General features: G+C 43.2%; 1 pseudogene; it reads right to left on the minus strand.

Annotated features, from left to right (window-relative positions):
* Positions 1 to 541: 541 nt before the first annotated feature.
* On the minus strand, positions 542 to 6,374 carry LOC149209382 (germin-like protein subfamily 1 member 1; annotated as a pseudogene).
* Positions 6,375 to 10,937: the final 4,563 nt, after the last annotated feature.

Here is a 10,937-nt window from a genome sequence, read left to right on the forward strand (position 1 = left end):
GCGGATTGGTTCTTCAACTTGTCCTGACGATGAACCACACTAGTTGGTTCAAAACGCGTCGACAAAAGATTGGTTATGTGATTATGCGGAAGATTATCTAACAATATTATGGATCACAGAAGTCTAAATTCCTTAACAATATTTATATTAGAAAATAAAAATAAAACGATATAAGTAAATTTTATATGAATTTAACTTTTTGATTTGTGTTCCGTCCTATTTCCCTTGCATCTCGAAGTTACGGCAGCTCAGCGACCATATGCAGGGTCCTCGGCATTTAAAATGGCCTACCTCACCCCTCTCACTGCAACTCCTGGAATATCGTCCAGAAAAGGGAATGATGGAAATAATGGAATAGTGATGACTCTTCATCATGTGAGAAGCGAAGAAGGATTTATCTCAGAGACTACCCAGAATACCAGCGACTGACCAAGATGGTGCGAAATTGCGAATCTCCGAGTATCGCAGTGAATGCCCAAGTATTTTGGATTGTGAAGATGGGTATTAATCAGGAGAAGCAGCTGGTGCTGAAAAATGTGGCTCACCCTCCAATCAGATTCTTACGGATCTTCTGCAAATTTGAAACGTCCTCTCCAGAACAGTCGTGGGATCTCTGGCTTCGACCCAAAAGCAGCGAGCGGCATGATCTGAGTGCCGGGGCTTTCACTGTTGAGCCCCGAAATGGTGAGAGCGGTGGATTTTCCCACATTGAAGAGAAAGTGCAGTTGAGCCCTGGGGAACACAAACACATCCCCGACCCCCAAAGTCTGAGTGAAGAGTTTGTTCGACATGTCCACGAACCCCACCAGCAACTTTCCTTTAATGACGAACGCAATCTCGGAGGCTCTGGGATGGATGTGGGGAGGAACCAACCCTCTCTTGGCGAAGTCGGTGATAGCCACTCCCTGGGTGTTGAATCTGGACAGGTTTTTGGCAGTGGTCAACGTGACGTTGAAGCCGAAGGGGTCGGCGCTTGTATTCCCTGTGACGTCCAGAGCTGATGTCTTAACAGGGTTACATGCAGGATTGTCTCTGTTGGCTCCCACGGCCAGCGAAAGCTTTCAGAAGACGTCGATCCATTTCTGAGGCAGAGCCGGGTCGGACGTTTCGCATCGCATGCGGACCGGTTCTCTCCGCCGAAGAAGGGTTGGATGGGAATCGCCCCTCTGATTTGCAGAGGCCTCACACTGTTTGCCCCCTTTAAATAGAAACGATTCGAAATGCAGGTGCTGCATATGAAACCGATTGGAAATTCATGTGGCGGCCGGTGAGAAACGGATGGTCTCCTGGTTCGTTTCGTGGGTCACCTGGTTCGTTTCGCAGGGAGATGGCTGACAGTCGCGTCGCCAACCTAATTAATGAATTTTTTTCCCGTGCTTCGCTTGCCATAGTTCTCCATCTCAGACTAAAACTAAGAAATCTCAGAATTTATTCTATTGCTCAATCTAAGCGGTTAATTAAAAAATTAAATCAACATATTTTCACCACCTTAAATTTTCATTGAAATAGAAATAAAAACCTTTAAATTAAAAATAAAAAAGCCTTAAACTAACTAATAACTTTTAATCAAAATAATATTTTATTAAAATTTCATTATTTAAAATTACAATTTAAAGATCACATTTCTATCCTTTAAATAGAAGTGTGAACAATATGGAATACAAAAACTTAAAATATCTTCAAAATATTTATCTCACCCTAAAAAGAAATCTAATTTCTAACCCTAATTTTACTAAAAAGAAATCTAATTTCCAATCCTGACCTGCTTTCCAATCCTGATTTCACCTACTGGATCGAAGGTTGGCCAAAATTTCAATACACGCTTTTGACTTTCAAGACGATTCCTGGGTATCTGAACCAGGAATCGAGGCTTTGTACTATTCATCTGGTTGTTAACCCTCAGAACTTTCTTCTGGACGAGAATTTCGAGGCTAAAGTCTCCAATTCCGGTTCTCGAAAATGAAATCTATATGGGCTCAGAAGGTGGAAAAGATTAGTGTATTAATACCTCTGAATATGCCCAACATTAATACACTAACATTCTCCAGCCTCTGAATGCCTCAGAATATGCCCAACATTCCCTCCTGCCGCTCTCTGTTCTCAATCTGGGCGAACTTTATCCTTGAAGTATATGTCTACGCATTCAAAACTTTATATATTCATCCACTTATATCTCCATAGGATGCATAGAGGAATGGAATCCACATGCATGTCGTGCAATCAATGAATCCATTTGCTTAATTGGAAGTTATATTTCAAAACGTGGTATCGACTTTGTGTTTTCTTAAGAAAACTGCAAGTAGTGGATATCGATCTGGTGCTTGCAAGTCTAGTTTGAACTTTGTACATGTCGTGCCAATGAATGAATATATTTACTTATTGGCTACATGCAATTCCACATCTGCTGTATTACTCATTCCACGAATAAAAACTCGTAATCAGTGGTCCATCAACAGTTTTTAATCGGATCAAAATCGTCTCTCTGCCAACGTATGCACGATCCACTTGGGCCATACCCGTCTACACCTGTAGGTTCCATCGCACATGTATCCTAAACGCTAAATTTAGGATAGTGATAATTGTTGGAAATCGTGAATTTTATCGAGTTGGTTGTCACTAACCTAATCATTTTATGGAGTTGGCTGTGTTGGTCATTGCAATTTTTTTCCCACATCCCATGACATGGAAACCCCAAATTTTGGGTTCCTCACTCTACAGACTCTTGCATAATGCCCAAGTAGTGCAAACTGCCAACCACAACTCAGCCATGGCATCACTTGTATCATCCATCTTATCTCACCATGTTGTTTTGATGATGTGTGATTCACTTGCTCACCCAATGATGGTTCCATCCAAGATGTGTGAGCACCCAAGGTGTAATGGCCCGATGCAACATGGTATATTTCCCATGCTAAGTGGTTACCTATTCTAACTATTTCATCCACCACATGAGAGTATCAACCATCACATCAAAGGCACTCTTTTTCTTCTACATTATTGTCTCTATATTCAACTACTATCCCCTATTTCCAAGAAGAGGCACTTGTACCTCATTCGCTAAGGAATCCTAGATGCATTTCCAAAGGCAACACATTAGCCTCCATAAACCTTCGTATATAAGGGCTCAAATGTCCTCTCCTATCTCTTCATTCTATCCCAAGTCTCTCTAAAAGGAACTCTCTTAGTCTCCAATCATCCTCCTTTTTATGGCTTCCTGACATTTTAATGAAATATCTTTCGTGTATTATCCTCCTTGTTGCGAGTGGAAAATAGTCTCAGAAAAAGTCTAAGAAATCCTCCACTCATCCTTAAAGCTCTTGTGAGAAGTAGAGATGGATTGACTCAATACAACTTGTGAATATGTTGTGTTCCTCCCCTTCCCAGCACTCCCGCGTAATCATATCACAGTCATTCGCAACATGCACCCCAACTTACACTTCTTCATCATAAGCATGCTAATAATAATATCATGTCTCATAAAGTACAAACTTTCTATTATCATCAAAGGTATAACTTTGTTGGTCCTAAAAAAATTTCGAATCATTATAACTATAAGGTCACCAATTGAAACAAATTTTGGGCTCACATTCCCAAAACACTCTCGTATCTCTATGGTTGTATCACATATAGCCCATACAATATTTTCTTTAGAATTTACCATCTTGTACCTATTCGCATCCTCTTATGTATTACAACAAAGAGACTTTACTATATTCTTATTCATAAAATTATGAGAATTACTAGTTTCAATGGAGGTTCCCATTTTCATCAACAATATCATGACACTACATATGGGGGGTTTTAAAACAATATTTGAAACAATTTTTGGGTAGATTGTCTTAACTTGAGACAAAAAAACTTGTGTATTGTCTTAAATATTGTCTTTAAGCGGGTGTCTAAAATATTATTGTCTTACAAAATTGTCTCTATAAAGACAATATACAACACAAGCATTATTGTCTCTTAAGAGAAAATTTCATTTTTTTCTCTCTTGAGACAATTTCATTTTTGTCTCTCTAGAGACAACACTCGGATTAGAGACAATATGTCTTTAATTCTAGATATTTTCTCTCTAGAGACATAAATTTTTTATTTAAAGATCACTTTTGTCTCTCTAGAGACAATATAAAACAATGAATCAAAAAATATTTCACCATTGAAATAAATCAATATAAAAAATATTTAATTAAAAATAAGCTACAAAAATAGTTGATTATTTCATGTTAGCGCATAGTGGAATTGAACCACCAACCTCCTGCTTGTAAGGTAGGTGCTCTTATATTGAACTAGCACACTTTAAAGAATTAAATGAAGAGTTATGACAAAATTTCATTATAATTCTACCCGAACAATGGAAATGCCAACGAAGACAGGCCAGATATTTATATGTCAAGGAGCATTGCTACTTGATACTCACTGTTGGCTATGTGGGGCCTAACCTAGGTTCAGTAGTGAGTTTAGCCCAGCAAATCCCGGTATTACTGGCCCTTTTGGCAACAGTCCACGGAGCACGGCTGAGGTCTCACCCAAAGGAGTATGGGAGGGTGTTGGAACCAGGTTTCCGCACCTTAGGCATGTCTTGATGAGGGTTCTGGAGGTTCATGATCCTAATTTACACGTTGTGCTGCTCCTGTAGCTTTTTATTCTTCACAACCCGTGCGCACCTTTGTGAATACCGTATTATTCTGATCGAATCCTTACAGTGCTATTATATTAGTGCTTAACTTAGTTTGTGCTAGCCCAATATTTTTATTACTTGTTCAACTTTCAGATTAGCGCGCATACTTGAAAACAATATAAATGCATAAAGATAAACAGAAGATAGAAATACAGATCTACAAATAGACGTACAATATTCTAAATCAATCTTATATTTATTAATAGTCAAGTTCAGTTACAAACCCAACTCCACCCTGTGCACTCAGCGGCAGGGGTCCGCACACTCAGCTGCGGACTCTACTAGGCCTCTGCACACTTAGCTACAGAGCCTCTACCTACCACTACGACCCAATAAACTTCAGATTCCCTTCTATCTTCTAACCATGCCTTTGCATCTATCTATTATTTTTCAAAACTAAGACTCTCTTTATGCTTAGAGCCACACTCTGTTTATACAATTCCATGGTCCACGGACCATGGGTAGGCTGACACACTTTACAGTAAATTACATTATCTTAGGGCAGACAATCCTAGACTCTCGCGCTCCGCGCCCACATTTCGTGGGGTCTTTGAATTATATTTGACCAAAACTTGGGCTTTAAGCCCCAAAAACATGCTATGGAAGGATCCGCTGACCAACAAGTCCCTAACACAATCATTGTGACTCATCCCGAGTCACTCTGCTGGTGTGACGATCTATGCATAAAGTCCATGCAGCAGGTCTCGCGCAGCTTCGGTGTCCGCAATGCACTATTTCACTGTCTGTTGTACTTGTTGCACACGTATCTCTAAATTTTCGTGAGCAGGGTCACATTACTGTCCCACCGCATACAATTCCTGCATCTGTGACAGCTACCATTCAATGGTAGCTGTAATTGTAAACGCTTCGTCGATCCACGACTAGATGTGTGCTTTAAGCAGGGCTTCCTTTTGGTGTGTGGCATCTAATTGATCCTTCAGTGCCCTTACTTGCTGTAGTTTGGCGAGTCGTTGGGTAAGTGCAACCATCTACACGGTGCCCCGGACACTATCGTACTCCTGCTGCAACTTTATCGCCTCTGTCTCTAGGCGCTCTAGGTTTGGGTCTTCTTGCAGGTGTGTAAGTATGGTTAGTTATTTCTCCAACATCTTTGTGCACCCCTGTGTCACCTAACCAATTTGTTCCAACCCCATCTGGATAGCGTGAGTGCGCTGCTCTCTAACTTTTGGGGGTGTGGAGGGTTGCACGTTCAATCGTAGTTTGGCGATTTGCAGGTTTAGCTCCAACTGAACCTTTGTCGTTTCCTCCTGGGCCTCACGGACTCTAGCTGCCAATCTATGGACCTACTCTGCTGCTGGTAGCTCTTTCAGCATGACCATCTTTGGAACGCTCTTGCATGCGTCCTCTACAGCTTGCTCCACTCCGCCGCCTACGCAACCAACTCATCCCTTTGGATGCTGAGTTGGTACATGCTGATTTTCTACTCATGTAGGACCTGGATCGCTTGGCCTTCCCAGGTGCAGAGTTTAGCGATGACCACATCCTGCAGCTCGTATAATATTTTGCGTGGCAGGGCGGCCAAGTTCAAACCGATGCCTGTCATGCTACTCATCGTAGCCCGATCATCCTCACATGCTACTGCTAACGTGCCTTTGGGCAAGATGAAGGTGTTACCCATACAGGCGCGGAACGGTTGTTCAGCCTCAGCGGTTCTTGCTGGGACATGCTGGGCCATTGTGCCTGTTTGGGGGTGCTCTACTTGTAAACCTTGTAGCTACGCGTTGAACGCCCCCAACGTAGTGCTCTGCTCCATCCGCAATCCCCGGACTGCGTCCTTCACAACTTCCTGATTCGTTTTGCTGATATCCAATAGATCACCTTCTATGAGTGTGATCGGCTCGACAGACGTCTTCGTGGCTTTCGTTTTCTTCCTGGGTTTTTTTTTTCTCTGGGTCACGCGACCTCTTGAGTTATGTTGATGTCGTACTCGTGTTCGCGCGGTCCTCCTCCCTATCCACTTTCTCGGTCTGCTGTCCCGAGGACATCTCCTGGCCCTCCTCGGCCTCTTTGGTTAGTGCAGTTGTGGTCTTTGCTGTCTATGCTTCTGCTGCTGTATAGGCTGTCTTCTGCTATGAGGCTACTTCTTGTTCCTGGTGCCTCCTCTCAGCTAGCTGCGCGAGGCGCGGCTTCGTGTCCTTCTTTCGTTGCTGAGCTATGACCTTCTCCATTTCCGCCAAGTCTAGGGTGTGCCACTCCGAAGGCCATGACTCCATCAATGCAAAGATCACATCATTTGTTGCAATGAACGGAAGCTTCACCCATTTTCATGCTGGATCCTTGCGCGTCCAGATATACAGGTTATGCATATCCACCTTGAATTTGCCCTGCTTTACAAGTTGTTATGAACTATCGGGGACAAGCGCAGCCTGTGATGGATCCATGTTTGGATGCTCGCTTCCACGAACACCCAGAACACCTTTATCTCATGAATCCTGTTTGCGTCTTTTGTAGCCTAGAGCACGATGCACCTCGCTGCTTCGTGCAGGTCACCCTTAGTAGTGGGAAACTAGCTATCTGCCGGTAGCTCCCCTGCAACCAACAGGATGGATAACCATGCATAGTGGAAGGTCTTACCCTGCTCCTAGGCCTTCCTGCAGTTCTTCAAGAACTCGTCGCAGAGGAACTGCACCCAGTTGAACTGGACCCTTTCTGTGCATTGCTCGGCCAACACAATAAAAAATGTTGGTACTTCGTTGGTGTAACATTTCCTCATTAGCTTGCTGGCCAGCAGCTGGGTGGCTACGTGCACCCCTTGGTCTTTAATACTTGCTATTGTGTACCCCCGCTTTCTCTTTTCTAATTTATACTTGGCCTTCATAGCTTCTGCGAGGGCCAAGTCACTGCTTTTTCTTGCTATGGCCATGAGCTTGTTTCCTTTGACTCGTAGTCGAGAAATTCGGTGAATTAGGTTAGCCGTGATGGGAATCGACTCCTCTAGCTAGAGATACCCATCATGCACCAGCCACAATAGCTGCTTGATGAAAAAAATCGTGATGGGTGCGCGGTCATAGTGGGGTATCCATCACAGATGGAGTAACCTGGACTTCTCCAGACCGTGCAACCATTTCTACTTTATTAATTTCTCTGCGGTCAACTGTGGGAACTTCTCGCTCTCTGCGAGGTCCCAATATTCGGAATTCATAGTAGGTACTCATCCCAGTGGTAGACCTTCAAACTTTATATCATTGGGAGGGAGTAGGGTCTAGAGCGCACTCTTCGTGGCCTCCAGGTCCTTCGGTACCTTGGCTTTCCCCTTCCATGGGGGGATGTAAGGAGGTAACTTTGTTGCAAAATGCTTTTGGGAGGCATCCTCAGCCTCATCGTCTTGCGTCTAAATTTGGACAATCAGGGCCTGCAAGTCATCCTCCTCATCCATTGTTTCAATGGTGATGACTTTTCCCTTCTCTGCCATTGACAATTTGCCAAACCATGGGTTTCTTGGGGATACATGGAATGGCCCAATCGTTTACTTATCTTTCTATGGTCGTGACGTGCGTGGTGATTTTGGAACTTCTAGCATAGCTGCCACCTCTCCATGCTCCTCATGGGCCATACGGGGCTCCGCGGTAACTTTAGCGAATCACACTCTTGTTCTAGTAGCTGTTATTGTGTCTACACTTAAGGATGGTAAGAGTACACATCACTCAATGCTCTGTACTTTCTCAATTCTCAAACAACCAAGTGTTGCCTTGGAGCTAGCCCTGGGGATTTTATAGCGTCCTTGGAATTTGAATTCTACCCTTCCCCCCACTTTTGGATCATTAATGCCTTCTTGGCAATAGATCGTCCAAGATCTCATTCTTAATTCGTGTCTTAATTGCCTGCCGCCTACTCCTTTTTGCCTTAAATTGGACCTCTTGTCATGAACAATGACACCAACGATCACCTCCCAGCCTACCCATGCAGCAGCGTAGCCCCTTATGCACAGTCACGACCCCTGTGATGTCCTGATCCTACACACAACCTCCGTCTTGCTCATCTCTCATACAGACTCTTTTATAGTCCTATGGTTTCTTTCAACTGCTTGGAGCACTAAGACTATGCTTCCTACGGATAGTTAGGTGGTCGCACCACCGGTGCGAGGCTTCAATTTACCTGCCAGCTCGGTCCGTAGGCACCCCTCAATTACCCTCGTGTCCATTAGTGAGTTGCGTTCTTCCTTGTATGGTGCACTCCCCTATTTTTTTTGTCTAATAAGGTGCGGTCACAGCCATGGTAGCAGGGTCACAAATTCTTCTAATGCAATAGTATGGTTGGTTATACCTTGTCCCATCGTGCTTAGTTTCTTGGTGCAGCATTCTTGTGTGACTTCAATTTCCAGTTTGTTGATTTCTTCGTCCAATATCATGCTTTTCTTTCTCAACCGTACCCAATCTTCTTCGTTTTTGGGAAGTTTTAAGTTCCCTCACTGAATGGCTTCCTGTAACTACATAATTCCTTTACCCGAGTCCTCGCGTAGTGTCCCAACTGTGGGAGCTATTGTATGGGGATTCTTCTCGGCTCTTATGGTTTTGTCTCTTCTCGTTAGTTTTGGGGTCATTTCTGCGCTCCTGTTTTGCTTATGGCCCTATAGACCCATTGAACTACTGGTATGTGCAGGTCCCAGTCAGTTCATCTTGCCTGGTGAACTCTGTTCATGATTCCGCATAGCTTTTTGAATGCTCTGTTGTGGAATATTTGTGGTGTGTGTTGCTTTTCCTGCTGCCGCGTCTGGTTCTAATTTTCGATCCTTAGTCTGGGATGTGCTTGCACAACACACGTCTGCACCCATCGACCAGGCTTCCGCACCCTAGGGATGTCTTGATGAGGGTTCTGGAGGTTCGAGATCCTAATCTAAGCACTACGTTGCTCTGCGCAACTTTATATTCTTCGCAACCCGTGCACACCTTTGTGAATACTATATTATTTCGATCCGATCCTTACAATGTTATTATATTAGTGCTTAAATTATTTTTTGAGGGCCCAATATTCTTATTACTTGTTAAACTTTCAAATTAGCGTGTGTACTTGAAAACAATATAAATGCATAAAAATAAATAGAACATAGAAATACAGATCTACAAATAGATGCACAATATTCTTAATCAATATTATCTTTATTAATACTCAAGTTCAGTTACAGGCCTGACTCCACCCTACGCACTTAGATCCAGGGGTCTGCGCACTCAGCTGTGGACTCTACTAGGCCTTTGCACGCTCAGCTGCAGAGCCTCTACCTACCACTATGACCCAATGCACTTCATATTCCCTTCTATCTTCTAACCATGCCTTCACATCTATCTATTACTTTTCAAAACTAAGACTCTCTTTACACTTAGAGCCTCGCTCTATTTATACAATCCCATGGTGCACGTACCATGGGTAGGCTGACACACTTTACATTAAATTACATTATCTTTCGGCGAACAACCCTAGACTCTCACACTCCACGCCCACACTTCGTGGGGTCTTTGGATTATACTTGACCAAAACTTGGGCTTCAAGCCCAAAAAATATGCTATGGGGGGATCCGTTGCCCAACACTCACTGACCAGGTCTCACTGAAAATGTCATCTCTTCAGTATGTAGTCAGGAGGCTTGTAAGGTCCCTTAAAACAACAGAGCTGCCAAAATAGATGTTAGAATTTCTTTTATTTGCCAAAAAGAGGACATTTGCTACTCGTCCAACAAGCCATCTCAAATGTCAGATCTTTTCAGTATCGGTAGTGAGCAGGCTTGTAAGGTCCCTCAATGGGCACATTGATATACTCGGCCTGATAAGGAGAAAGCTTTGTTAGCTTGTCACCCAAATTGGGCAAGTGTAGAGCAGCCACCTTCTCATCTAAATGCTTAGGTAGCACATAGACCTTCTTCTCATACTTCCCTTATTTATTCTTGTTCCAGAGCTCTAACTAAGCAATGACCTGCAGCAAAAAGTAGAGATTATGCACCATCTATGGAACATCCACTTATGTAGAAATGGATCATACACAACAATATAATCAAGGGATTGGTATGCCTGAGAAATCTAGTATGTACAAGCAATGGTTGCAGGGCATTAGAAATATTTAGCTAGTTTGTAAAGAATAAAGACATGAAAAAACTTGGGTGGCCAGCTACACAACCCAAGTTCATTAGACGTCCCTATGCAAGAAAAATTATGCCACTGTTGGTGTCAAGGAACACCCACCTATCAGTTTGAGGCTTGATGGTAATCTTCTTAACACCTGGGAAAGTTTCAAGGCCTTGCATATCAATC

This window comes from Pinus tabuliformis, chromosome 1_2 (assembly GCF_031772625.1).
Source record: "Pinus tabuliformis cultivar Carrire ecotype Pingquan chromosome 1_2, CPIR1, whole genome shotgun sequence".
Lineage (NCBI taxonomy): Eukaryota > Viridiplantae > Streptophyta > Pinopsida > Pinales > Pinaceae > Pinus > Pinus tabuliformis.